General features: G+C 49.2%; 1 long non-coding RNA gene and 1 pseudogene across 2 annotated transcripts; one reads left to right on the forward strand and one right to left on the reverse strand.

Annotated features, from left to right (window-relative positions):
* Positions 1 to 1,110: 1,110 nt before the first annotated feature.
* Positions 1,111 to 26,197, reverse strand: LOC109281121 (uncharacterized). Of its 2 annotated transcripts, none has more exons than XR_002087676.2 (3): positions 26,107 to 26,197; positions 18,167 to 18,227; positions 1,111 to 2,386 (listed from the first exon to the last, which is right to left on the reverse strand). It is a non-coding gene; the product is annotated as an uncharacterized LOC109281121 (long non-coding RNA). The 2 variants fall into 2 exon arrangements; XR_009456126.1 differs by lacking the exon at positions 1,111 to 2,386 and adding an exon at positions 16,412 to 16,697.
* LOC132244570 (U4 spliceosomal RNA) lies at positions 5,074 to 5,183 on the forward strand (annotated as a pseudogene).
* Positions 26,198 to 26,375: the final 178 nt, after the last annotated feature.

Here is a 26,375-nt window from a genome sequence, read left to right on the forward strand (position 1 = left end):
CGGAGATCTCCGATATGGGTGATGTGAGCCAGAAGTATCCTCTGGAGCACCCAGGGCAGGCAAGACCACGACCAGAAGTCTCCAGAGGCCCAGGAAGCGGTTGAGAGTGAGCAGGACCAGGAGTGTCCAGAGGCCCAGGGAGGGACCAGGAAGAATAGAACCAGAAGGGTCCAGCAGCACAGCAAGGGGCCAGGAATAGTGTAGTGGGACAAGAAGGATCCATTGGCCCAGTGAGGGGCCAGAAATAGTGTATGGGGCATAGGCAGAGGGAGAACATGGTATTTTTTGGGGGAGGGCTGAGTGTGTGTATGCATGTGGTCCCCCACTCCCCACAAGAAAGTCTACAGAGGAAGAGGCAAGGGGAGGGGGAAGAGCCATGGGGACAGAGTGGGGCTGGGGCTGCACCAGGCTGCACTCAGGCCAGGCATGGTTGTGTGGTAATCAGAGCCCAGTGGCTCCTCCAGGGGCATGGGCTGGCAGCTCCCACCTCTACATGCACTGCAAGGGAGCCAGAAGAGGGGGGGGCATGATCCTCCACTTGGTTCCCCTGCGCTGCACCCCTGGATGAGCTGCTGGGCTCTGATTGCCCCATGACCTGGCCTGGGCTGGGTCATGGGACAATTGGAGCGCAGTGGCTCCTCCACAGGCATGGCACCAGGGAGCCAAGGGTGGGGACATGTGCCCCCCTCCCAATCTTTGCACTGGGCAAAGATGGGCTGCAGCTGCATGCTGGGCTGAGATTGCTCCCAGCCTCCACACCTCGCTACCACTGCTTTGACAGCAGTGCGGCGCAGTGCCATGTGCCTTGCTGCAGTGGTGGGACTCGCATGGCACCACACCCTGCTGCTTTTGAAGGCAGCAGCAAGGTGTGGAGGCAGGGAGCAGGCATAGCCCAGCTCACAGGTGCAGCCTGCCCTTGCCCTGTGCAAAGATTGGGCGGGGGCGTATGTCCCCGCCCCTTGGCTTCCCAGTGCCAAACTGTGCCATGCCCCTGAAAGAGCCACCAGGCTTCAACTGTCCCATGACCTGGCCCAGCCAGGGTCCCATTCACTGTAGGGTCCTGCCCCTAACCCCTGACCTTTGTTGGCTACAAAGAACCAACTCGCAGGATCATCATAAAATTCTAGTTTATTACACGGATGCAAAAGTCAGATCATAAACCTTGGGGCTGATCCCCTCAAACACACACACACACACACACACACACACACACACACACACACACACACACAGAGTAGCTAGCTATGAACACTGAGCACTGGTGTCAAGGTATACCTGTCCCCGAGTGCTGGAGTCTGCCATCGATGGCCAGTCAAGGCTTCTTTCAGTGCAATGTTGCTTCAGAAGGGGTTTTGCTGGCTGGTCCTTCTGGCTGGGCAGGCAGGGTGCTGGTCAGGTCAAAGAGGGCGCCATTGGAGGTCATTCTTCACTGCCTTTTATCCCTCTCTGGCAGACTTCGGTGACTCCCCAATTTTTGGGCTTACCCAATCCAGGAGTCATTGACCTCATGGAACATTCCCCTTGGTGGTTGCTGCATGGCAGCTGTCAGCTCCAGGGGGTCACATCTGCAGGTAAGTGCAGTCTTGGGAGTCAGTTGCTGACGTTTGATTAATTCACTGCCATGATGAATAGGGCTCTGGGGGTGGTTGATCAGGGGGGTATTCAGTCCCAAGAGTTGGTCTTCGGCATTGATTAGTTCAAACCGGGGCTTCTGTACCTTTAACAGTGAAGTTTCAGGGAGTTCCTGGCTCTGTATTGATCCTTTCCTCTCATTAGTCTGTGGTTTCGTAGGTGTTAATTGCCACTCATTAATTTGTTATCCTGGCTAGCTACTATGTTATGCAATCTATCAAGATTCATTTAGGGACCCACTCAATACAGAGAAGCTGGGGTTCACTTCCCACCCTTGCTAACATTGTTACATGGTACAACTTACTTTCAAACTTAACGTACATTTGTTACAAAGTTAGAAAGCATAGAATATAAAACATAAAAGAGTGAAATGCCATGGCACATACAACAAATAGGCCAAATACAATGAGGGGTGAGGGGAACATACTGATGCAGAATACTATTTTATACCCATAAAAGCATCTACAAACTATATTTTAATTATAAGTACACCTTATATTCTATAAAAATAATAATAATACAATAAAAGAAGAAGAAGGAGGAAGGAAGAAAAGGTAGAAAAGAGAAATCATCCCCAAAAGGGGGCAAATACTGCAAAAGGGGCTTTTGCCATATGGAGGGGCTTCATTCACATTGGAGCGGGGGAAGGGGCAGGCAAAAAAAAGGTTTCTTGCTACACCTTTGTCAGCTGAAGTCCCTCCCCTTGCCCTGGACATACTTCTTTTGGGATGAGGTGGGGTTTCTCATCTTGGAACTGGAAAAAAAATAAATCATATACTAAAAAATCAAACATCTACTATAACATATTTTCAGTTTATTTTTTAAAATATTTGGTGATTTATGTGTGTTTGTGTAGTGTATATAGAGGTGATTGCATAATAGCTCAAAATAGTCTTACTCATATATTGTGTGTGGGGGTAAGTGGGTGTATGTGGGGGGGGTTGGAGAAGTGTGTGGTTGGGGAGTGGGTATGGTGGATGGAGTGTGTGGGGGGTGGGGGGATGGATATGGTAGGAGGTGGGGGATGTGTGGGAGCTGTAGGAGGGTGTGTGCGGGGGTGGGGGAGGTGAGGGTGTGGGGGTTGGTTCTTGTGGTCCCCAGAGTGTATGAGTCCCTGGAGCCATGAGTCGTGGCAGCAAGCAGGCCAGCCCTGCCTGACCCCATAGTGCGCAGCTTCCTACGCTACCACCCAAGTCCTCAGTTGCAGCAGCATGTGGGGCCAGGCCCAAATGGCCCCATGCTTCTGCCCGAGTCCATGGCCACAAGATGTGGCAGCATGCAGAGCCAGCCCTGCCCAGCCCCATAGCACGCAGCTCCCATGCTCCCACCTGAGTTCCCCGCCCCACATGGTGGCAGCATGTGGGGCCTCATAACATGCAGTTCCTTGTGCTTCCACCCCAGTCCTCAGCCACACATGGTAGCAGTGTGTGGGGCAGGCCTTGCCCAGTCCCATAGCATGCAGCTCCCATGCTCTCACCCGAGTCCCTGGCCACACATGGTGGTACCATATGGGGCCAGCTCAGCCCCATAGCACACGGCTCCCCGCACTCATGGCCCCCATACCCCCTATGTGAGGCCCTGGCCCCTAGTCCACTGCCATCCTTACCCAAATTTCCACTCTCATAGGAAGGGAGAGCTGGGAAACAGCCATGGGGTCTCCAGGCAAAAGTCTTTCCAGGCAGAAGCTTCTTCTCTCTATTGCCCCCTACCTTGGGGCTGGGGTGGGTCAGGCCAGGCTGGGTTAGGGGTTGGTTGCTTAGCTGCACCTCCTGCATGGAGGCATTGGCCTGGGATAATTCTTATGGGTTATGGAGGGGCCTGGCAGGCTCAATAGAACTGCCTGGCAGGTCAGATTCAGCCTGCAGGCCTTATTTTGCCCACCCCTGGCTTAAGCTACAGCTCCCTGTTGTATAACAAACAGGCCTGTCTCCAACAGTGGCTGGGGTAGATGCTAGATGGAGAGCATTGAACTAAATTGATCTACTTGGCATCTACCATTATTAGTTTAGAGATACCAGAAAAAATATCTCCAACCATTCTGTTCAACAGCAGTTCAACAGATCTATCATCCATAAATTTGTGTCGTCTGTTTTCTTACCTTTTTCTTGCTAGTTTTAAATCTGTCTCCTATTAATATCAGCAGGTACTCATACTTCTAGTTTTTTGGGACTTGATGAACAACAGTCCCCTGTTAACTTGGTCCTCACCCTTCATGATTTTATAGACCTCTATCATATCTCCTCCTCAGACCTCTCCTTTCCAAACTCAAGATTCCTAGCCTTGTTAGTCTCTCCTGGTATGGTAACTGCTCCATACACCTGGTAATTTTGGTTGCCCTTTCCTGTGCCTTTTCAAATTCTACTACATCGTTTTTAGATACAGAGACAAAAACTACACACAGTATTCAAGATGTGTGCACACCATGAATTTGTATAATGGCATGATGATGCTCTTTGTTTTGTTTTCAATTCCCTTTTTCATGAAAAAAAATTATTGGATTTTTTGGTCACTGCTGTACATTGAGCTGATGTTTTTAGAGAACTATACGTAATGACTCCACAGTCTGTTTCCTGAGTTGTAACAGCTAGTTCAGAACCCAGCATTGTGGATGTATAGATGAGGTTACTTTTCCCCAGGTGCATTACCTTGCACTTGTTAACACTGTAGTTCATCTACTATTTTTCTGCTCGCTCACTCAACTAGTTAAGATTTTTCTGCAGCTCCTTTCCTTCAGCTTGGGACTTGACTTCCCAGAACTATTTAACATTATGTGAAAACTTGGGGATTTCACTATGCACCCCCATTTCCACATGGTTGATGAAAATCTTGAATACAATAGGACCCTGCACAGATTCCTGTATGGCCCCATTTTTTACCTCCCTCCATCCTGAAAAATGTCCATTTAGCGCTACCCTTCATTTCTTATATTTTAACCAGCTCTCAGTCCACAAAAGAACCCTTCCTCCAATCCCATGGCAATGCAGGTTTTTGTTGTTTTTTTTTTAAATAAACCTGTGGTACGGGGCTTTGTTGAAACCTTTTTGAAAGTCCAAAAATATTATGTCAACTGGATCTCTCTTATCCACATGCTTGTTAAGACCCTCAAAGAAATCCAGCAGATTGATGAAGCAGGATTTTAATTTACGAAAACCATGCCCTCCCAGTAGATCATATTTGTCTGTGTGATTGCTGATTTTATTCTTTATTATAGGTTTTACCAACTTTCCAGGTGTGGAAGTGAAACTCACTGGTCTGTAATTTCCAGGATCACCTCCAGAGCTTTTTTTAGAAGATTCATGTTATGTTGACAACCTGCCAATCCTCTGTTACAGAGGTCATTTGCAAGTATAGGTTATGCTCTATTGCCAATAGTTCTGCAATTTCTCCTTTGAGTTCCTACAGAAGTCTTGGGTGCATGGCATCTGGTCCTGGTGACTTACTAGCTTTGCACAGTGGCAGTATCGTAGCCCATGAGGTACAACCAAGGCACAATTATTGCTACTTTATTAATTTGTTCTAAAACTTAGAATCATAGAAAAATTATAAATCATATAAAATTAGGGTTGGAAAGTACCTCAGGAGGTCATATAGTCCAACCCCCTGTTCAAACCAGGAACATCCCCAACTATATCATTCCAGCCAAGGCTTTGCCTAGGCAAGTCTTAAACATCTCCAAGGATGGAGATTCCACAGCCTCTCTGGGTAACTTCTTCTGTTGTCACTACAATGTGATCTAACTCTTCAGACCTATCTACTGGGAAGGATTCATCTGACATGGGAATTTCCCCAATATCTTCTGTAGTAAACACAGGTACAAAGAATTCATTTAGCTTTTCTGCTATGGCCTTATCATCCCTGAGTGCATCTTTTATGTCCTGGTCATCTAATGGTCCTACTGATTCTCCAGCTCACTTCCTACTTCCAGTGTATTTTAAAAAATATATTAACTTCAGCATCTTATACTATACTCCCAAATTACTTTTTGTGTGTCTTATTCTGCTTTTACACTAGATCAGCCAGAGTTTTTGAGCTTCCTGGTTTTCCTAATTTGGGCATGCCTTCCATTTTTTTGAAGAATGTCTTTTTGCCTTGAATGGCTCCCTTAATTCTGCTATTAAACCAGGCAAGGGTTTTAATGGTCTGCTTGGTACATTTTTTTGATTTGTAGTATATGCTTTTTCTGTGCCTCTAATACGGTATTTTGAAACAGCTTCCAAGCTGCCTGCAGGTCCCTTTATGTTTTACACTGCTCCTTTTAACTTCTAACTAACTTCCTCATTTTTGTGTAATTTCCCTTCTCTAAAGTTGTATATCAGTGTGATGGACTTTTTTGTCTTGTTCTCTTCCTGTAGAACAGGGGTTGTCAGCCAGGGGTACGTGTATCCCTGGGGGTACTTGAAAAAGCCCTAGGGGGTATGTGCGGCTGGGGACGGAGCACCACCATGCAGCATCCCGCACAGGCACTACCTGACTGGCTGGACGCGGGGAGTGGGGGAAGGTTGCATGTGGTGGCTGTTGCAGCTCCACGTTCAGCCACGTGCCAGCCCCGCCCCCACCCCCACCCACTTGGCATCTGGTCATGTGCCACCCCCTTCCCACCCCCAGCTCGGTGTCCTGCTGCTGGGGATACACTGACCTAAAAAGGTTGAAAACCCCTGCTTTAGAATGCCGAATGTGATTGCATTATGGTTGCTATTATAGAGTGGCTTACCAATAGATACCTCTAGAACTAGGTCCTGTGTGTTACTCAGGTTTAGGTCTATAGGTCTAGAATTGTCAAAGAGCAATACACATTGTCAAAGAGCAATACACATCCTCTGCCAGCAAAATGGGGTCAGAGGAGGGGCAAGCTGAAGTGCTCTGGGTCAAGATACAAGGGGGTCGTGGGGAGAGGGATTTAACGGTGGGAGTCTACTACAGACCCCGCAGCCAAGGGGAGGAGCTGGACCGGGAATTTTCGGGCCAGCTTGCAGAGGCACTAAAGGCAAGGGATGTAGTTGTCATGGGTGATCTAAATTACCCGGACATCTGCTGGGAGGAGTAGTCAGCCACGTCGGACCGTTCCAGGAGGTTCCTGGCCGAGATACAGAGCCTCCACTTAACCCAGGAGTGCACAGTCCCACCAGAGGAAATGCCCTGTTGGACCTGGTCCTGGCCACAGGCGATGATGATCTGGTCAGGGGGCTCCAGGTCCTTGACCACCTTTTTTCATAGATTTCATAGACATTAGGGCTGGAAGGGACCTCGGAAGATCATCGAGTCCAGCTCCCTGCCCAAAGGGCAGGAAGTCAGCTGGGGTCATAGGATCCCAGCAAGATAAGCATCCAATTTGCTCTTGAAGGTGTTCAATGTAGGCGCTTGAACCACCTCTGGTGGCAGGCTGTTCCAGACCTTGGGGGCTCGGACAGTAAAGAAATTCTTCCTTATGTCCAGCCTGAAACGGTCTTGTAGTAGTTTATGACCGTTCGACCTAGTCATCATCCCTTGGGGCGCTCTGGTGAACAAACATTCCCCCAGATACTGGTGGTCACCCCTGATAAACTTATAGGTGGCCATCAGATCACCCCTGAGCCTGCGCTTTTCCAGGCTAAAGAGCCCTAGGGCTCTCAGCCTGTCATCATAGGGTCTGCTTCCCTGACCTCTGATCATGTGTGTGGCTCTTCTCTGGACTCTCTCAAGCTTCTCCACATCCTTTTTGAATTGTGGAGCCCAAAACTGGACGCAGTACTCAGCTGCGGCCTCACCAAGGCCGAGTACAAGGGGAGAATGACATCCCAGGATTTGCTTGAGAAGCATCTATGGATGAAAGCCAGCGTTTTGGTCACTTTACTAGCCGCAGCATCGCACTGCAGGCTCATGTTCATCTTGTGGTCAATGATGACCCCCAAGTCTCTTTCTTCCATAGTGCTAGCCAGCATAGCACTGCCGAGCCTATAAGGATGCTGTGGTTTTTCTTCCCAAGGTGGAGAACCTTGCATTTATCGGCGTTGAACACCATCAGATTCTCGTCCGCCCACTTGCTGAGCCTGTCCAGGTCAGCCTGGATCACCCACCTGTCTTCTGGTGTGGATGCTTTGCCCCAAAGTTTGGTGTCATCGGCGAACTTGGCCAGTCCGCTTCTGACTCCAGTGTCCACATCATTAATGAAGATGTTGAACAGTATGGGTCCAAGGACAGAGCCTTGGGGGACCCCACTGGTCACAGGACACCACGATGAGTGACTTCCATCAATTACTACCCTCTGGGTCTGACCACGGAGCCAATTTTCCAGCCAGTGGATAGTGGTGGACCCAAGGCAACAATTGGCCAGTTTCACCAAGAGGCAATCATGGGATACCAGATCAAAGGCTTTTTTGAAGTCAAGATATATGACATCAATCTCTTCTCCCTTGTCCAGGTGATAGGTCACCTGGTTGTAGAAGGAAATGAGATTGGTCAAACAAGACCTACCCGCAACAAACCCGTGCTGGCTATCCCTTAAGATGTTGGCGTCGGCCAGTCCATTAAGGATGGCCTCTTTAATAAACTTTTCTAAGATCTTCCCCGGGATAGAAGTCAGGCTAATGGGCCTATAGTTAGCCAGATCCACTTTCCTCCCTTTCTTGAAGATAGGCAACACATTGGCCTTCTTCCAGTCTTCGGGCACTACACCAGAGCGCCAAGAGTTTTCAAAGATCCGTGCTAGAGTTTGGGCTATGATGCTCGCCAGCTCCTTGAGTACCCTGGGGTGAAGATTGTCAGGGCCAGCTGACTTGAAGGTATCCAGCTTCTCAAGATGTTCCTTCACGAAGTCAGCATTAATGGAGGGCAGGAGATCACCCTCACCCGGACTTCCCTGTCCCGTAGCAGGAATGGGCGTCCCATGGGGCTGATGAAAGACCAACGCAAAGTACCTATTTAATAGGTTGGCTTTTTCCTGGGCATCAGTTGTCAGTTGCCCCATCTGGTTCAGCAGGGGTCCAATGTTGCCCCTGCTTTTCCTCCGGCTCCCCACATATCTGAAAAAGGACTTTTTATTGTCCTTGATGCTCGAAGCTAGTTGGAGTGATAGCGATCATCGCTTGCTGGAATTCATCATCCAGTGCAGGGTGACAAGGCCATGCAGCAAGGTGGTAGCCCTAGAATTCAAGAGGGCCAAATTTGAGTTGAGAAGATTGGTGGGAGAGGCGCTGGGGTTCTCGAGGACAGGGGAACTCAGTGCCCAAAATGAGTGGTCGTTCCTTAAGGAGACGATACTCAGGGCCCAAGGGGTGACGATCCCAACAAGAAGCAAGGGAGGCAAGAGTGCCCAAAAGCCTCCCTGGCTCACCAAGGACTTCCAGGAATGCCCGGTTGCCAAAAAGGTGGCGTACACTCGGTGGAAGGAGAGGGCTATCTCCAAAGAGGAGAATACCTCCACTGCTCGGCCTGTAGGGGGGCTGTTAGGAAAGCTAAGGTGGACATAGAGCTAGGACTAGCGTCCAAGATCAAAGATAATAAAAAGTCCTTTTTCAAATATATAGGGAGGATGAAGAAGGCACCGGGAAATGTGGGGCCCCTGCAAGATACGCTGGGCAATCTGGTGGTTGCGCCAGAGGAGAAGGCAGACCTCTTTAACAAATTCTTCACCTCTGTTTTCTTGTGCAGGGACTGGGACTCCCCCACCGGGATTCAAGACCGACTCGAGGGGAACGCCTCCAGACCTAAGGTTGAGGAGGACCGGGTTAGAGTGCTTCAGGAGGGGCTAGACGTGCTCAAATCAGCAGGTCCAGATGCTCTCCACCCCGGGGTGTTGAGGGGGCTAGCAGGGGTTATTGCAGGGCCCTTGGCACAGCTTTACGAGCGCTCGTGTTGCTCGGGCCGGGTGCCAGACGATTGGAAGATAGCCAATGTGGTGCCCATCTTTAAGAAAGGGAGGAGGGAGGACCCGGGCAACTATAGACCTGTCAGTCTTACCTCAATCCTGGGGAAACTCTTTGAGAAGGTCATCAAGGAGCACATCTGTGATGGGCCGGCATCGGGGACGATGCTCAAGGGCAACCTACACGGTTTCATTAGGGGCAGGTCACGTCATACCAGCCAGATTGCCATTTACGATCATGTCACAAAAGCATTGGATGCAGGTGTCACCGTGGATGTAGTCTTTCTGGACTTCAGCAAGGCCTGTGACACTGTCTCCCACCCCATCCTCATTAAAAAACTAGGCGACTGTGGCATCGATGCCTACTTAGTCAGATGGATTGCAAATTGGCTGAAGGGTCGTACTCAGAGGGTGGTGGTGGACAGGTCATATTCAACCTGGGGTGAAGTGGGCAGCGGAGTCCCCCAGGGCTTGGTCCTTGGGCCCGCACTGTTCAATTTCTTTATCAGCGATTTGGACAATGGGGTGAAAAACAACCTGTTCAAATTTGCTGATGATACCAAAATTTGGGGTGAGGTGGGAACGTTAGTAGGGAGGGAAAGACTGCAGAAAAACCTGGATAGGTTGCAGGGGTGGGCTAACAAAAATAGGATGCGTTTCAATACGGACAAGTGCAGGGTGCTGCACTTGGGCAGTAGTAACCAGCAGCACACTTGTAAGATGGGAAACTCCCTTCTTGAGAGCATGGAGGCAGAAAGAGATCTTGGAGTCATCACTGACTCCAAGATGATCATGGGCCAACAATGCAAGGTCACGGTCGGCAGGGCTAACCAGACCTTATCATGCATCCAGAGGTGCATCTCAAGTAGGTCCAAGGAGGTGATCCTCCCCCTCTTCGCAACACTGGTCAGGCCACAGCCGGAGTACTGTGTCCAGTTCTGGGAACCCCACTTCAAGAGAGATGTGGACAACATTAAGAGGGTCCAGAGGAGGGCCACCTGCATGATCCGGAGACAGCAGGGCAGACCCCACAATGAGAGGCTACGGGACCTGAACCTGTTCAGCCTTCACAAGAGAAGGCTGAGGGGGACCTGGTGACCGTCTATAAACTCACTAGGGGGACCAGAAGGGTTTGGGGGAGACCTTGTTTCCCCCAGCACCCCCTGGGATAACAAGGAATAATGGCCACAAGTTGTTGGAGAGTAGGTTTAGATTAGACATCCGTAAGAACTACTTCACAGTTAGGGTGGCTAGGATCTGGAATCAACTTCCAAGGGAAGTGGTGCTGGCTCCTACCTTGGGGGTCTTTAAAAAGCGGCTTGATGCCTATCTGACTGGGGTCACTTGAGCCCAATTTTCCTCCTGCCCAGGCAGGGGGTCAGACTTGAAGATCTACAAGGTCCCTTCCGACCCTTCTTCTATGATTCTATGATTTGCTTCTCCTCTTGTGGGTTTCAAGAGGAGATGTTCTAGAAGCAGTCCCTTTTTAATGCAGTCAATGACTAGGGGCTGCAAACAGGGTAAGCAGTTTGCAGGCAGTTTGCTGGGAGCAAGAGGAGTAAAAGGAAGAGAAGCCAGGCACCAGATCCTGCCCAGGGAAGGTAAGTGATCCAGAGCTGCTTCTGCCTTTGGCTTGCTGAGTGTTTGTCTGGTGGGCTGTGTGTGTTTGGGGCATGTGCTCTGAGAAGCTGGGAGTATTGCTAGCTGAGTGACTGCTGAGTGATTGCTGCCTGACAAGCCCTAATGAGGGGGTGGAGCCAGTCCCGGCCCAGCAGGTGACCAGGAAGCCCACAAACAGGGTCTGCAAACAGGATAAGCAGTTTGCAGCCAGTTTGCAAGTCAGCTTGCTGCCCCACCCCACCCTGCCTTTTGAGGGGAGAACATTTCAGCTAGGTGTGAGGAAGCAGGAAAAAAGGAATCCTTTGGGGCCAATGAGCAGTAAACAGGCCAATGTAAGAGCAACTGCTAATGCCTCTGCTTGCACCCATGAGGTTTCTGTCCAGGCAGGACCACTCACGGTTGAAGCTTCCACCCAAGTCCAGGTTTGGGGTTGTGGGAACTGTGGCTTGCAGGTTCTTTCCAATGACAGCCAGGTCAGGGAGTACCTACAGTGTGAGTAGTGCCTCCTGGTGGTGTCTCTCAAAGAATAGGCAAGCCAGCTACCGGAAGTGGTGTTGAGGCTCCAAAGCATCCTCCACCATGAGTTCATTGATTCGATGCTGAAGGAGATCTCTGGGACTGTGGAGGAAGAATTGCTAGAGGCAGCGCCATGAATGTCATATGCCCCCGGAGGCTGCAGGAGCACAGCGAGTTCCTGCAGGTGGCAATGGCACTGTCGGCGGCGGGAGCATGGTGGCAGCAAGGAGGGAGCTCCCACAGGCACCCGTGGTGCTGTCAGCAGCAGTGGGGAGAGGGGCTTGTGGGGTGGCGAGCACTGACAGGTGGATGGCAACCACCTGCATACGCCATGGCCAGGGGTGATCATGGACTACCCACAGACACCACCAGCAGTGAGGTGGGGAGGTGGCGAGCAGCAAGCCTTTTTGCAGGGGGGTGCATGTGCACCCGCGTGCGCCCCTTACACATCACCAATGGACAGTGCTAGAGAAGGGAGAGGACATGGACTCCCAGGAGGATGGAAGCTGGAAGCTTGTGACCTCTGGCAGCAAGCAGAAATCTTCATCTCTACTTGCAGCAGTTTGTCTGGAGAACAGATATGCAGCCCTACCAACAGAGATGGAGAAGCACATTCCATTGGTGAAGGAGGACAGGCCAGTCCTCACCAAGGTGGGAAAGACTGAGACAATTGCCACCAAGGCAAAGAACCAGTGGGTGGTGGTGCTTGGAGACTCACTTCTGTGGGGGACAGACGGAACTATCTGCCAACCTGATCAGTTGTCTCAGAAAGTGGGCTGCTTGCCTGGAGCCCAGATCCAAGATGTCATGGAGGGATTACTGAGATGCATCCAGCCCTCTGACTACTACCCCATGCTGCTCATCTATGTTGGCACCAATGATATTGTCAGGGGAGACACTGAGCAGATGAAAAGTGACTATAGGGCTCTGGGTGCAGAGGTAAAGGGACTGGGGCTCAGGTCATGTTCTCTTTTATCCTTCCAGTCAAGGGAAAGGACCTGGGCAGGAGTGGGTGCATCCTGCAGATCAATATCTGGCTGCACAGGTGGTGTCACCAGCAGGGCTTTGACTTCTTCGACCATGGGAAGTTGTTCCAAGAACAAGGATTGCTGGGAAGAGATGGGATCCATCTGATAAAGAGAGGGAAGAGCAACTTTACAGACAGGCTCACTAACCTAGTGAGAAGGGCTTTAAACTAGGTTATCTGGGGATGGAGACCAAAGCCCTGAAATAAGTGGGGAAGTGGGTGAGCTGGAGGAAGAGCAAGTAGGAGGGGGCACCAGGGGAGGTGTTCTCATACTTCCTAGGAAATCAGGGAAATCAACTAGCTACCTTAGCTGCCTGTGCACGCATGGATGGAGCTTGGGAAACAAGCAGGAAGAATTGGAAATTCTTGCACAGTCACAGAACTATGACATGATTGGAATGGCAGAGACTCGGTGGGATAGCCTGCATGACGGGAGCACTTCATGGATGAATATAAACTGTTCAGAAAGGACAGGCAGGGGAGAAGAGGAGGAGGAGTCATCACACTGTATATAAAAGAGCCACATGATTGCTCAGAGCGCCAGCATGAAACTGGAGAGAGGCTTGTTGAAAATCTCTAGGTTAGTGTCAGAGGGAAGAGCAACAAGGATGATGTCATGCTGAGGGTCTACTATAGACCACCAGAGCAGGAGGATACAGTGGATGAGGCTTTCTTCAAACAGCTAATGGAAATTTCCCAGTTGCAATCCATGGTTCTCATGGGGGACTTCAATCACCCGGACATCTGCTGGGAGGGCAATACAGCAGTGTGCAGGCAATCCAGGAAGTTTTTGGAGAGTGTTGGGGACAACTTCCTGGTGCAAGAGCTAGAGCGGCCAACTAGGGGCCATGTTCTTCTTGATCTGCTGTTTACAAACAGGGAAGAATTGGTGGGGAATATAGTAATGGATGGTAAGTTGGACAGCAGCAACCATGAGATGATTGAGTTCAGGATCCAGAGAAAAGGATGGAGAGCAGTAGAGTAAGGACCCTGGACTTCAGAAAAGCAGATTTTGACTCCCTCATGGAACTCATGGGCAGGATCCCCTGGGAAGAGTCTGAGGGGGAGAGGAGTCCAGGAGAGCTGGCTGTACTTTAATGAAGCCTTACTGAGAGCGCAGAAACTAATCATTCCGATGTGCAGCAAGACTAGCAAATATGGCAGAAGACCAGCTTGGCTTAGCCAGGAATTCTTCAGTAAATTAAATCAGAAAAAGGAAGCTTATAAGAAGTGGACACTTGGACAAACAACTAGGGAGGAGTATAAGAGCATTGCTCGGGCATGCAAGGATGAAATTAGGAAGGCCAAAGTGCATGTGGAGTCGCAGCGCACAAGGGATGTGAAGGGTAACAAGAAGGGTCCCTGACTGAATGGGAGAGGCAACCTTATGACAGAGGATGCAAAGAGGCTGAAGTGCTCAAGGCTTTTTTCATGTCAGTTTCACAGGCAAGATCAGCTCCCAGACTACTGCACCTGCCTGCTGGACACCAAACTTGTCTGGGCCTATGTGCAGTATTCAAATGACTAAATTATAATATCTTGTGCTCTTTTGTACAAGAATGTAAATTCATGGCTGGGACCACCTGAAACATAACAATACAGTTAATCTCATCTCAGACTTTGTACCAAGTACATCCCATGCCCAACTACTCTAAATTGATTATGAATAAGTTCCCCTTTCACTGTGATTGCCTCTTCCTTGTTATCAGATCCATCACCAATCTAGGTGTCTGTACCAGTTGGAAAATATTTTGGGTTCCACCCTGTTATCACAACAACCTATACAGTGCCTTACAATTCAAGGTCTAAGGTGCTCAAGTCAAGTAATCAAGTCCTCCTGCAATTAAATCAAGTAGTATACCTCTGGTTTAGGGTGTTAGGCTCGAGCAATCAAGCCACACTATAGTTAAGCAAATGACAAACCTCCAGAGTGATCAAGGGATTTTGTCCATGTCAGTTTCACCCACAACAACCAGAGATGGATCCAAAAGGCTAACATTTACTCCAAAACCAAAGAACAATGATCTCCACATTGTCAACTTTGTCTGTACCCTGACCTTCAACCCATCAGAAAAAATATGCTTTGAAGAATCAGACTAAGAGAAGGATGGAGCTGGCAGCAAGGGGCGCTCATCTCAGAAGGGAAACACCACCCTGATCCATCATAACCTGCGCCCAGCTGACCACCCTCGGTGATGGATAGGTGACAGCTGAAAATTATGTCTGTGTGATAAAGGTGCTTGCTGCAGGCTCTATGAAGATTAGACCAAGTGTGTTTTTGTCATTTGTTCAAATATTAAGCTATATGTTGTTGCTAAGAGCCTAATTAAAGTTTAAGATGTAGTAAGGCCTTGTATAAAGTAAGGCCTAGTAAATTTAGCAAAGCCTTGAAGTAGTAAGGCCCTGTGGCATAGTTAAAATTAACCTTATCAAAGGAATGCAAGGCTTGTACTGCTATTGGTCAGTCTAAGGACAGTTGAAATAAAAAGAATCTGAATGGCTGTAACTTATCAGCACAGCTCAGAAATTATAAATTGGCTGGCACACATGGAAATCATTCAGAAGGAAGATACACCTCTGTGAAAGGGATTAATTAGCTGTTGACCTGGATCAGTGGGCCCGTGGATTTCAAGAAGCCCAAAGACTGAATACCAGGGTCCTTCCCAGTACCTCTCGGACAGCGCTGATCGGGGACGCCTGACTTCGCTGAGTTTTGTGGAAAGAGAAACTTGTTGTACATCAGGCATCAGAGGGGACTGCCGATAAGTTGCTGACATGAATTATTATTGTCTGTCATTACTTGTCTTAGTATACTATGTGTAGTTGTGTTTTTGTTAAGTCAATAAACCTTTCTTACCTTTCTACCCCCCGACCACACTCTCAATCAATCCCAAACCTTCCGTAGGCAGCTGGGACATAAATTGGCGCCACGAACAGGATTGAGAGGCTCTGGTCCAGAGAGAAAGGTAGGAATGGAGGGAGTTGCATGGGCCCCATTGGTGGCTTTGCTTAAGGAAGTGACGGGGATAGAGAATCCCGGATGGGAAAAAGATAGGTTGAGTGACCCTGGAGTGACCCGGAAACTGTACCCGATCATTGGACTAGGTTTGCTACTGCTGCCCGGGGTAATCCCAAGAAGGGATGCCTGTCATGGCTGCTGGCCACATGCCTGCGGTTAGAGGCCGAAGAGAATGCCCAGCTCCAGGAAAAGGTCACCCGACTGAGTAAGGAGTTAGAAGACGTGAGAGATTCCAACAGCGTGGCATGCGAGGTGGCACGAGCTGCTCAGAGGTGCTTGGAGACTCTAGAATAGAGGGAAGGAAAAATTATGATCGTGTGCGTGGCCGCTTCCCTCCAGAAGAGGGCGCAGTTAGCACAGGCTATGGAGCCATCCTTCCACAAGGTATGGCAGTGTCCTTATGGGGAGAAACCAGAAGCTGAGCTCTGGGAAGATCAAGGGGAGGAGATTGATGACGAGCCTGGTGCTGAACCACCCCCGTATGTCCCTACCAGAGGGAGGAATCTAGCCAGGTCTTCCCTGTGGTAGTAACCCATTCAGGGCTGCAAGGAGGGAATCCCCGAGCAGAGTTACATTCCTTTACCCGTGCAGAAATTCAAGATATACAAGAACAGCATAAGTCCAAGCCAGGAGAGCCAGTGATAGACTGGCTAGTTCGAATGTATAGTGAAAGGGCATCCGCAATTTCAGTGAGTAGGGCTGAAACCACACAAATCATTCTACGCCCTGAGCTCCAGTTAAATCAGTTTGCAGGAGGTGATGAAAATGTTGCTTTATTTTCTGCTGCGCTCCAAGCAACTGCAGCCAGTTATGGGAATATGGAAGAAAAACTTAGCCCCGCCCCTCAGGCATGGGCCAATTTAGAGGAGGCTGTCCACTGCTTGTATCAGTTAGCGCTAACTGAACTCATTTGTGCAGCAGTTTGGACTCGTACACCAGATGCAGAAGTCGTGACAGCACCGTTGTGGAGGAGGTTTTGCCAACAAGCACCAACAGAGTGCACCTCAGCCCTGTTGGCCTTGGAGCCAGAGGCGGTGAATCACCTGGTAAGAGATGCAATCCGGAGATTAGTGCAGCTTTTTGTAGAAGCCAGGGCTGGCTAAGCCGACAAAAACTGCCAAGGCCATGGTGGTGGCCTCAGCAAAAGACAAACCCCTGACCCCCCCCAAATTGTTGGAAAAAGCTGGGGAAGGCTGGCCCAAGACTCTGCGAGCAAAAATGTGGAAAGACTTGTAAGCTGCCAGTTTCAATAAGGTGCAAATTGATGGATTGCCCACCACTGTTTTGCGAGGACTGTGGGCTAAATACTGCAGTGAAAAAGCAAGCCAAAAAGCAGAGCCTTCTGCACCACCAGCAGGGTCACTGGGGGGATTCTCTGCCCTGAGGGCAGAACTGTCAACATTTTCCCAGGCACATGCAGGGCTGCCAGCCTTTACCCCCCCACCCCCGATTATGTGGCCTAGGGAGCCCAGCCAGCCCAAACTCCAATGAAAGGGGCTACAATGGGTATAGTAGCGGTCCTGGGACTAGAACTTAAAGTTAATATTGGCCCCTTAATTCAGATACCTGTAAAGATTCAATTGGATAAAAGTGAAAAGTCAATCAATATGCTATTAGACACAGGTGCCCAGATTTGCATTTTAGATTCCAGAGATTGGAAGGGGGAGAAAGGAACTCCTTATCAAGTAATTGGAGTTGGAGGCATCAGACGACCCGGACATCTGGTCCGAGCAATCTTAGCGTTACCTAATGGGTCTAAGGCGATGGCGGCAGCAGTAATACTTAAAAGGGGACCAAGCTTACTGGGACTTAATGTACTTAGAGGACAGCAGTTTGCCCTTGAGCAAGAAAATTGGCAGTTTGGGTGCACAGTGCCTCACCGAGAACTAGAAGAAACAGCTATAACAGCTGTAACTCAATGTAGCATGATCCCACTAACCCTGCCTTCCATGAAAGGAGTACATAGACCTCAGTATCAAACTCCCCCCGAGGCCACTCAACCTATCCAGTGTATTATAAGCCAGCAGTTAAAAGATGGGACTGTTATCCAAACCCACTCTCTGTATAACAATCTAGTATAGCCAGTGCGCAAGCCGAATGGAGGGTGGCAACTGACTACTGACTTTCGAGCTCTGAGTGCTAATACTGACCCCTTGACGGCTGCCGTCCCATCACTACCAGCATTAACAGAAAGCATCCGGTGTTTTGGGCCTGCGTGGATGGGATCCATCGATATCAAGGACATGTGTTTTGCTATTCCCATCCATGAGAGTCACTGGCCAGTATTTGCTTTCATGTGGATAGGGCAGCAGTATACCTACACCATGTTGCCCCAGGGGTGGATACACAGCCCCACACTGACTCACGGGGTTTTAGCTACAATAGTTCATGAGGTCCAAGAAAAGTACCCCGACGTATGCATGTGGCAGTATATACATGACATCATAGCGGGCAGTCAAGACAGAGAGGCTGCCGCCAAGGCCTTTGAATCATTAAAAGAAAAAGTGTGTACCTTCGGATTCACGCTGTTTGAACGGAAAATCCAAGGAGTAGTAGGGTCCCAGTGTGAATTTCTAGGAACAGAATGGCAGAACGTGAGGCCCACAATGCCAACTGAAGGGCTGCGAAGTATAGTAGAGACCCCGACTCCCACTAACGTGAAAGAACTGCAAGCCCAATTGGGAGCACTCATTTTTTGGCATATGCATGTTCCTAAGGTTAGTGTATTAGCTCATCCCTTGTATAACCTATGTAAGAAGAAAACTAAATGAGAATGGGGTCCTAAGCATGAATATGCCTTATGAGCCCTTAAAGAAGCAGTAACTGTTCATGCCCCCCTAGCAGCACGATGTCCCAAAGGAGAGCTTTGGCTCCATACAGGAGTCTCGGAAGGAGGACCACACTGGAGCCTATGGCAGAAAGAGTCCTCGGAAGCAGAAGAACAACCCCTTGGATTCTGGAGCCGAGGCTAGAGAGGGGTGGAAGCAAGGTATACTGTCTTAGAACAGTTGTTGTGTGCAGCAGCAGCAGCCCTGGAAGCCACGGAAGCACTGAGAGGAAAATTACCCACAGTTATCACTACTCCGATACCTATTCTCAGAATGGCTCTGTCAGACCGCCAGCTACTACCTGGGGGGAGAGCCCAAGACACCACGGTCCAGGGGTGGATTTATTACATCTTGAGCCAGGTCCAACGAGTAACCCCAAAGGGATGCCCTGCATTAGTTAAAAGAGTCACAGAAAGTACAATTAATGTCTATCCTGATCAAATAAGCTGCAGTGAACCTTCACCCATCCAAGAAGCACCTCCTTTCTCACCTGAAATGGAGACCTCAGCCAATGTTAAAAACTGGTTTACAGATAGGTCTGCTCAAGGTCAAGCCTGGAGAGCAGCTGCCTTGAGGAATCAAGATGGCAAGCAAGTAGTATAAGTTGTTGACGTGAATTATTATTGTCTGTTATTATTTGTCTTAGTATACCACATGTAGTCGTGTTTTTGTTAAGTCAATAAACCTTTCTTACCTTTCTACCCCCCGACCACACTATTAATCAATCCCGAGGCCTCTGCAGGCAACTGGGACAGGATCCACACCTGGTGAGAGGCTGCAAAGATCAGAACTGCTTCCTTGCCCGTGCTGGTGAGAAAACCACTATTACAGCTAGAAATATACTGGACTTGATTACAGATTGTTTTGTTTGTAGATTGCAATAGCCTACCTGTCATTTTCCTATATAGCTTGCTGTTTAGTTAATAAAGCCTTTCTGCTTATTATTGATGGAAGTGTCGTGTCAGTCTTCCTAAGCACCCCATTGTTAATTGCAACACTGCCAGCACAGTTTGGGAAGGAGGTGAGCAGCCACCCATGGAGAAAGAAATGGTTAGGAAATATTAATATCCGCTAGCTTGTGTCCATTGTTTCTTGTAACTCCCAGGAGTGCTCGGGGGGAACAGGGACTCTCCCAATGCCTGCTGGTCCCCCTTGACTAGTTTGTAGACTGCCACTAGATCCCCTCTCTGCCTTCTCTTTTGGAGGCTGAACAGGTTCAGGTCCCTCAGCCTCTCCTCGTAGGGCCTGCCCTGCTCACCCCTGATCATGCGGGTGGCCCTCCTTTGGACCCTCTCCATATTGGCCACATCCCTCCTGAAGTGTGGCGCCCAGAACTGGACACAGTACTCCAGCTGTGGCCTGACCAGTGTTGCATAGAGGGGGAGGATCATCTCCTTGGACCTGCCTGAGATGCATCTGTGGATGCACGACAAGGTATGGTTGACCTTCCTGACCGTGTCCCCACACTGTTGGCCCATGTTCATTGTGGCATCAATGATGACTCCAAGATCCTTTTCTGTCTTGACACTGGCAAGAAGGGAGTTCCCCAGCCTGTAGGTGTGCCGCTGGTTCTTCCTCTCCAGGTGCATTACTCTGCACTTGTCAGTGTTGAACTCCATCCTGTTCTCATCGGCCCACCCCTGTAACCTGTCTAGATCCGCTTGCAGCCTGTTCCTTCCTACTAGCATACCCACTTCCCCCCACATCTTAGTACCATCTGCGAACTTGAACAGGGTCCTTTCTACCCCCTCGCCCAAGTCACTGATGAAGACGTTGAATAGTGCAGGCCCAAGGACCGAGCCCTGGGGAACCCCACCGCCTGCATCCCTCCAGGTCGAATAAGACCCGTCCACCACCATCCTCTGGGTGCGGCCCTCCAGCCAGTTTGTTACCCATCTGACCGTGTAGGCATCAACACCACTATCTCCTAGTTTCTTACTGAGAATGGGGTGAGAAACTGTGTTGAAGGCCTTCCTGAAGTCCAGAAAGACTATATCCACTGCGACACCTGCATCCAAGGACTTGGTGACCTGGTCATAGAAGGCCACCAGGTTGGTTTGACAAGACCTGCCCCCTAATGAACCCATGCTGGTTGCCCCTGAGCATAACCTCCCCTGCTGGCCCTTCCTGGACAAGTGCCAAGATAATTCTTTCAAAAAGCTTCCCCAGGACTGAGGTAAGACTCATGGGCTTATAGTTTTCTGGGTTCTCCTTCCTCCCTTTTTTGAAGATGGGGACCACATTGGCCCTTTTCCAGTCCTCCAGCACATTGCCCGAGCACCATGAGTGCTCATAGAGCTGTGCCAGAGGTCCCGCAATGACCCCTGCTAGTTCCTTCAGCACTCTGGGGTGGAGATCATCAGGACCTGCAGATTTAAATACATCTAGTCCCTCCAGAAGTTCCCTGACAAGGTCCTCATTAACCCTAGGCCTGGGTGTGCCACCCACAGGGCCCTTGGGGGGGCCAGTGGGGGAGATATCCAGGTCCCTCCTCAGAAATACGGAGGCAAAGACATTGTTGAATATGTCAGCTTTGCTGTCAGGTGAGATGACCAGATTTCCTAGCGTGTCCTGCAGAGGCCCCACGTTACTTAGCACCTTCTTTTGCCCCCCTATGTATTTGAAAAAGGACTTCTTGCTGTCCTTGATCTGGGTCGCTAGTCCCAGCTCCATTTCCGCCTTGGCCTTCCTGACCGCCCCCCCTACATTCCTGAGCTACCGAGGTATAGCCCTCTCTTGTGATGGCCCCTCCCTTCCAACAGGTGTACACCTCCTTTTTTGTTTGGAGACATTCCCAGATGCTTTTGGTGAGCCATGGGGGACCTTTGCGCCCTCTTGCCCCCCTTGATTTGTGTACGGATTACTTCCCTTTGAGCTTGGAGGATCATCTCCTTAAGGAGCGATCACTCCTCCTGGACACTCAACTCCCTCCAGCTCTGGGACCTCAGTGCTTCCCCCACTAGTTTTCTTACCTCATTAAAGTCCGCCCTCCTGAAGTCGAGGGCTACTGCCTTGCTGGAGGCTTTTGCCACCTTGCACTGGATTGTGAATTCCAGCAGACAATGATCGCTATCGCCTAGGTGGTCGAGCATCCGCCATATAAAACTGGCTGGTAATGAATGGCTGTCTAGTTAGCATCCAGCATCAAATGGAGTGCCCCAGGGTTTTGTTCAATGTCTTCATCAATGACCTGGAAGATGGCACAGAGTGCACCCTCAGCAAATTTGAGGATGACACCAAGCTGAGGGGAGTAGTAGATATGCTGGATGATAGGACTAGGATTCAGAGTGACCTAGACAAATTGGAGGATTTGGCCAAAAGGAATCTCATGAGGTTCAACAAGGACAAGTCTAAAGTCCTGTAGTTAGGATGGAACAATCCCATGCACTGGTATAGGCTGGGGGCTGACTGGTGGGCAGCAGCTCTGCAGAAAAGGACCTGGGGGTTTCAGTGGACAATAAGCTGAATATGAGCCAGCTGCCAAGTGTAACAGGGAATCCTAACTCTGTCACCAGAAAGCAGGCCCGCCCCTTTAAGGCCAGAACTTTCTGGGCACGGAGTGCTGGTAAGGAAAGGGTTAAATGCGGAACCTGGCCAGCTAGTCAGCAGACCGCAAGGGGCAGGACTATAAAAACCCTGGGTAGAGCGGCAGTAAGGGGGACAACAGCTGAAGGGAAAGGAGTGCCTCCGAGAGCTCCACAGAGAAGCTGGGTGAGCAGTCCAAAGAATTTCCTCGCTAGGAGGAGAGTAAAACACTGGAGCAGGTTACCCAGTGGGATCTCCATCCTTGGAGGTTTTTTAAGACCCGGTTAGACAATGCCAAGTCTGAGATGCCTAATAAGTCAAATGCACCATTTAATACCAGGCATTCTAGTTTGCTAATGTTATTTTTTAGATTTCTGGCATTTTCATAGAGGCACTTATATTTTTGTCCCTTTTACTGCTTCGGGCTGCATCAACTTGACCTGTGTGCCCTTCTACACCTATCAGCTTTGCCCACGCACTGTTTAGTTTAAAGACTGCTTTACAATCTTCAAAAGGAGCATCAGAGAAAGGTATAGATAATGCAGGCAATGGTGTAACACTATGATCAGAAGTCAGTAAGAGATACTGGTTCAAACTTCTATGTGAGGGGAACCTAAAACCCAGGTCTCTGGCTTCCTTGAGAGAGGGTCTTGACCACTCAGCTATCACAGTTGAAGCATGGGATGGTCCCCTTACTTTATTACATAACAACAAGAATGTAGAATCAAACCATTAAAGAATAAATTAAAAGGAAGGCATATGTTAGGGGGTTTGCACCAAAACAAAGTCCTCTAAAATGCCAACTCAAATTCAAATGGGGACCAAAAACTGGTAGGCTTTACATTTCAAATATACCTGAATAATTACTGTAGACTCTGGCTATATTAAAGTCCCAGCTATGAATCTTATATCTGAGATGTGAAGATCTTATGAAGTCTCTAAAATGTTTTCATTTACACAGTGACTTATACAATATCAGCCTGACTTGATAATAACATTTAAGATTTTTAGTTTAAAATGTTGGTATTTTTAAAATTCTTTATTAAGTTTGATGCTCACTGTTTTCAAGTCTAATATGTTTCCAGCTGCCCTGATCTACCAGGGGAAATCTCTAGGGGTCTGCATTGATCTAAATGGGAGACTGAGTCCAGTTAAATGGTTCAGATAAGGACACCAGCATCCAATGTCACATTCCCTTCTGGGAAAATGTGAAGACTACTGAGAACAGGGATCATGCTCCAAAAAGGGAAAGAATTAGCCAGCCAAAATTTAGGGGTTTATCCTACTCACATTTAAGTAACCGGGTATTTGGAAATGGGCTATAATAGAAGCAGCCCATTTTGGAAACATAGAATTCGTTAAAGAATACTTCAGTAGGAAAGCTTTTTATCAGGTACTAACTTGTCTGGAATTAGATAGCTATCCACTACAAAAAAAAAAAACCTAAAAAAAGGAAAAAGCAGAACAATGCATGGAATGATTTTCTTTTTTTTTACATTTTTCAAGTTTAATATTTTCAAATATACAACTTATATTTATGCTAATGGGTGCTTTGAAGTACAACTTTTAATCTAAAAATAAACAAGGACTCAGGAAAAAACTAAATGGGCATTTAGAGACTTTGAGTTTCAATTCATATTACTTTTAACTGCATGGGTTTTTTAATTAAAATAAACTAGTACTTACTCTCTTTCGTCATAAAAACAAATATGACTTTAGGGCAGGGGCGACGGGTAGGGGGTGCACAGGGGTGCACGTGCACCCCCTGAGAGTGCTGGTGCACCTCCTGACCAGCCGTACTCCCTGTTTAGCTGACAGGCAGGGGGGCAGGCGGGAGCACTAGTGCCCCCACTGCAAGCGCCGGCCAAGGAGCAGGGTCGCCAGTAAAAGTGCCTGCGCCACTTCCGAAACTCCTACAACCACTTCCAGAAGCTTTTATGCTTTTACGGTGAGTCAGATAGGCCACGGGGGGACTCCCTCCACCCCTTCCCCAGTTGCTGACTGGTGTTAGGGGGCACATGCCCCCCCCCCCCCCCCCCCCGACTCAAGAGACATCAGACACCCATGCTTTAGGGATTCAGATGAATATTTGTTACCTCCCTCCTGTGATTGAAACAGCTTTAAAGCAACAAAGAAAGATTGTAAGTCATTTGGGACTGAGACTGTCTTTACCATTGCATCTTTTGCAACATTAAGCTCATTGTAAAAGCTTTACAGAATGTAATATTAGATATAATTTTGATTAGAGGTGCACCGAAGCATCGATCCCATATCGGATCGGCACTGATATAGAGAAAATTGAAAGTATCGGAAATCGGCTTAGTTTGCATTATCGGCTTTGATGTGGCCGATAATGTGGCCGATAAATGCCCTGTGCAACATGCATAGGGCTAGAAGCTCAGCCCAGCAGCTTGGAAACCAGCATCAGGCTGGTAAGTCTGGTGTAGGGGTGGGGGAAGGGAAGGGGTGTGGGGGAGCAGGCAGATCAAGGCCTCCCTGTGGTGAGGGATGGAGTGGAGTTAGGGGCTAGCGCAGGTACTGCTAAGCTACGGCAGAGTGGGGTGGGCATGGGACAGAGCCATGAGTGTGGCTTGCCCAGGGGGGTGCCTCCCGTCACTGCATGCACCCCGAGCGAGCATGGGGCCATGTGCCCCCAGATCTGTGTGGGGTGGGGCGGACTGCCACTGCAGGCTGGGGCTGGGGCTGCGCTGGGCTCAGGGTGCATGGCGGCATCACTGGGAGGGGGATTGGGGGGGCTACGGCAAATTTTGGGGTGGCTGCAGCCCCCCCCATGTAGCTCTGCTCCCAGTGCTGCTGCTGCCCACCACAAGTGCAGCACAGCACTGTGCAGCCTGGCCCAGCCCCCTGCCAGGAAAAGCCCAGCACAGCCCCAGCCCCAGGCTGCAGCAGCAGCCCACCCCCACCCTGCATAGATCTGGGGACACATGCTCCCTGTGCCCTCCCAGGGTACGTGCAGGGTGGGAGCTGCCCCCTTTCTCCCCCAGACGAGCTGCTCGTGCCTCTGTCCCACACCTGCCCCAGCTGAGCAGTGCCTGGCCCTGCCCCACTCCCTCCCTCATAACAGGGACCTCAATCTGCCCGCCCCTTCTCACAACCTTTCCCTCCCCCCACCTCTTCCGCCACCCCAGACTTACCAGCCTGACACTGGTCTCCAAGCTGCCCAAAGGATCAGTATTGTCAGATACAGCCCTTAAAAATCAACCATCGGTATCAACCCAAAAAAATCTCTATCAGTGCACCCCTAATTTTGATTTCTTGGGAGTGTTTGCAGATGGATGGATTTTCTTAGCAGTAGCGCCTGATCTCTTTAATAGCTTCATTGGAACTAACTGCCATAAGCTTCCGATGGTGTTTGCCAAAACAAGCCACTTAAGAGTCGGATTTGAAACTATGCAACGTATTAAACCCTAAGCATCAGAGATTACAAGGGGGAAGAATTTGAAGCCCTGATATTGCTCTTGCTACTGGCTTAGGTCAATTGCATAGCAGCCCTAGCAATTACAGCTGGTTACAAACCATGCTCCAAGGGTTCATAGTTCTCACTTAACCTGCCGCTCCATTCACGGTTTTGAGCCTGCCTCTTTCCTGTGCTTTCCAATTAGCAACCATCAACTGTTTTGCTCCCCCCACCCCGTCTCAGATAGGGCCTCTACTATTTAACTCCTCCCACTAAAGCCGCTATTTGGCATGTGGTGGAAACAGGAAGTGAAGGAAGGTTCTTCCCTCCCCACCCCTGCCCAGTGGCCTGTGATGCATTTGCTCTCACTGTTGCCGGCTTGTTTTTATGAGTGGTTGTTTTTTTTGCATCTCTGAATCAGGTGGTTCAGTTCTGTATCCAGATACCAATAAGATAAGCACCCCCCCAGCCTCCTCCCCTATTTCAAGATTTCCCCTCCCCCCATTTATCAGAATAATTTGTACCAAAAAACATCAGTTTTCTTCTACTGAGTAGAAAAGGTGCTGTCCAATCTGGGCCAGACCTCTTACTTTGGGCCTGATAATTCACTTCTACTGAAATCTGGATTTACACAGATGTAAACCTCATTTTAAAAAGAAAATCAGGTCTGCTCTATCCTACCATAGCTATTTCTGTTCCTCTTAGTTGTAGTCATTCTCCTGTGTTGCAAAGCATGAACTCTTTAAACCCATTCTTCGTGTGTGCGGTTCTGGTGCTCACATCCCATCTGCAAGGGAAGACTGGAGTAGCCTGAAGGTTGTTCAAAGAACAGGAGGAGCCTGGATTTTAGAACAGACCTAAATGTAAAGCAAGTTACAGCATCCGCAGGGGATTGAGACCCATGCTCAATTTTTATAAAGCTGAGGCCCCAGGAATATCCCCCAGAAAAG

This window comes from Alligator mississippiensis, chromosome 12 (genome assembly GCF_030867095.1).
Source record: "Alligator mississippiensis isolate rAllMis1 chromosome 12, rAllMis1, whole genome shotgun sequence".
Lineage (NCBI taxonomy): Eukaryota > Metazoa > Chordata > Crocodylia > Alligatoridae > Alligator > Alligator mississippiensis.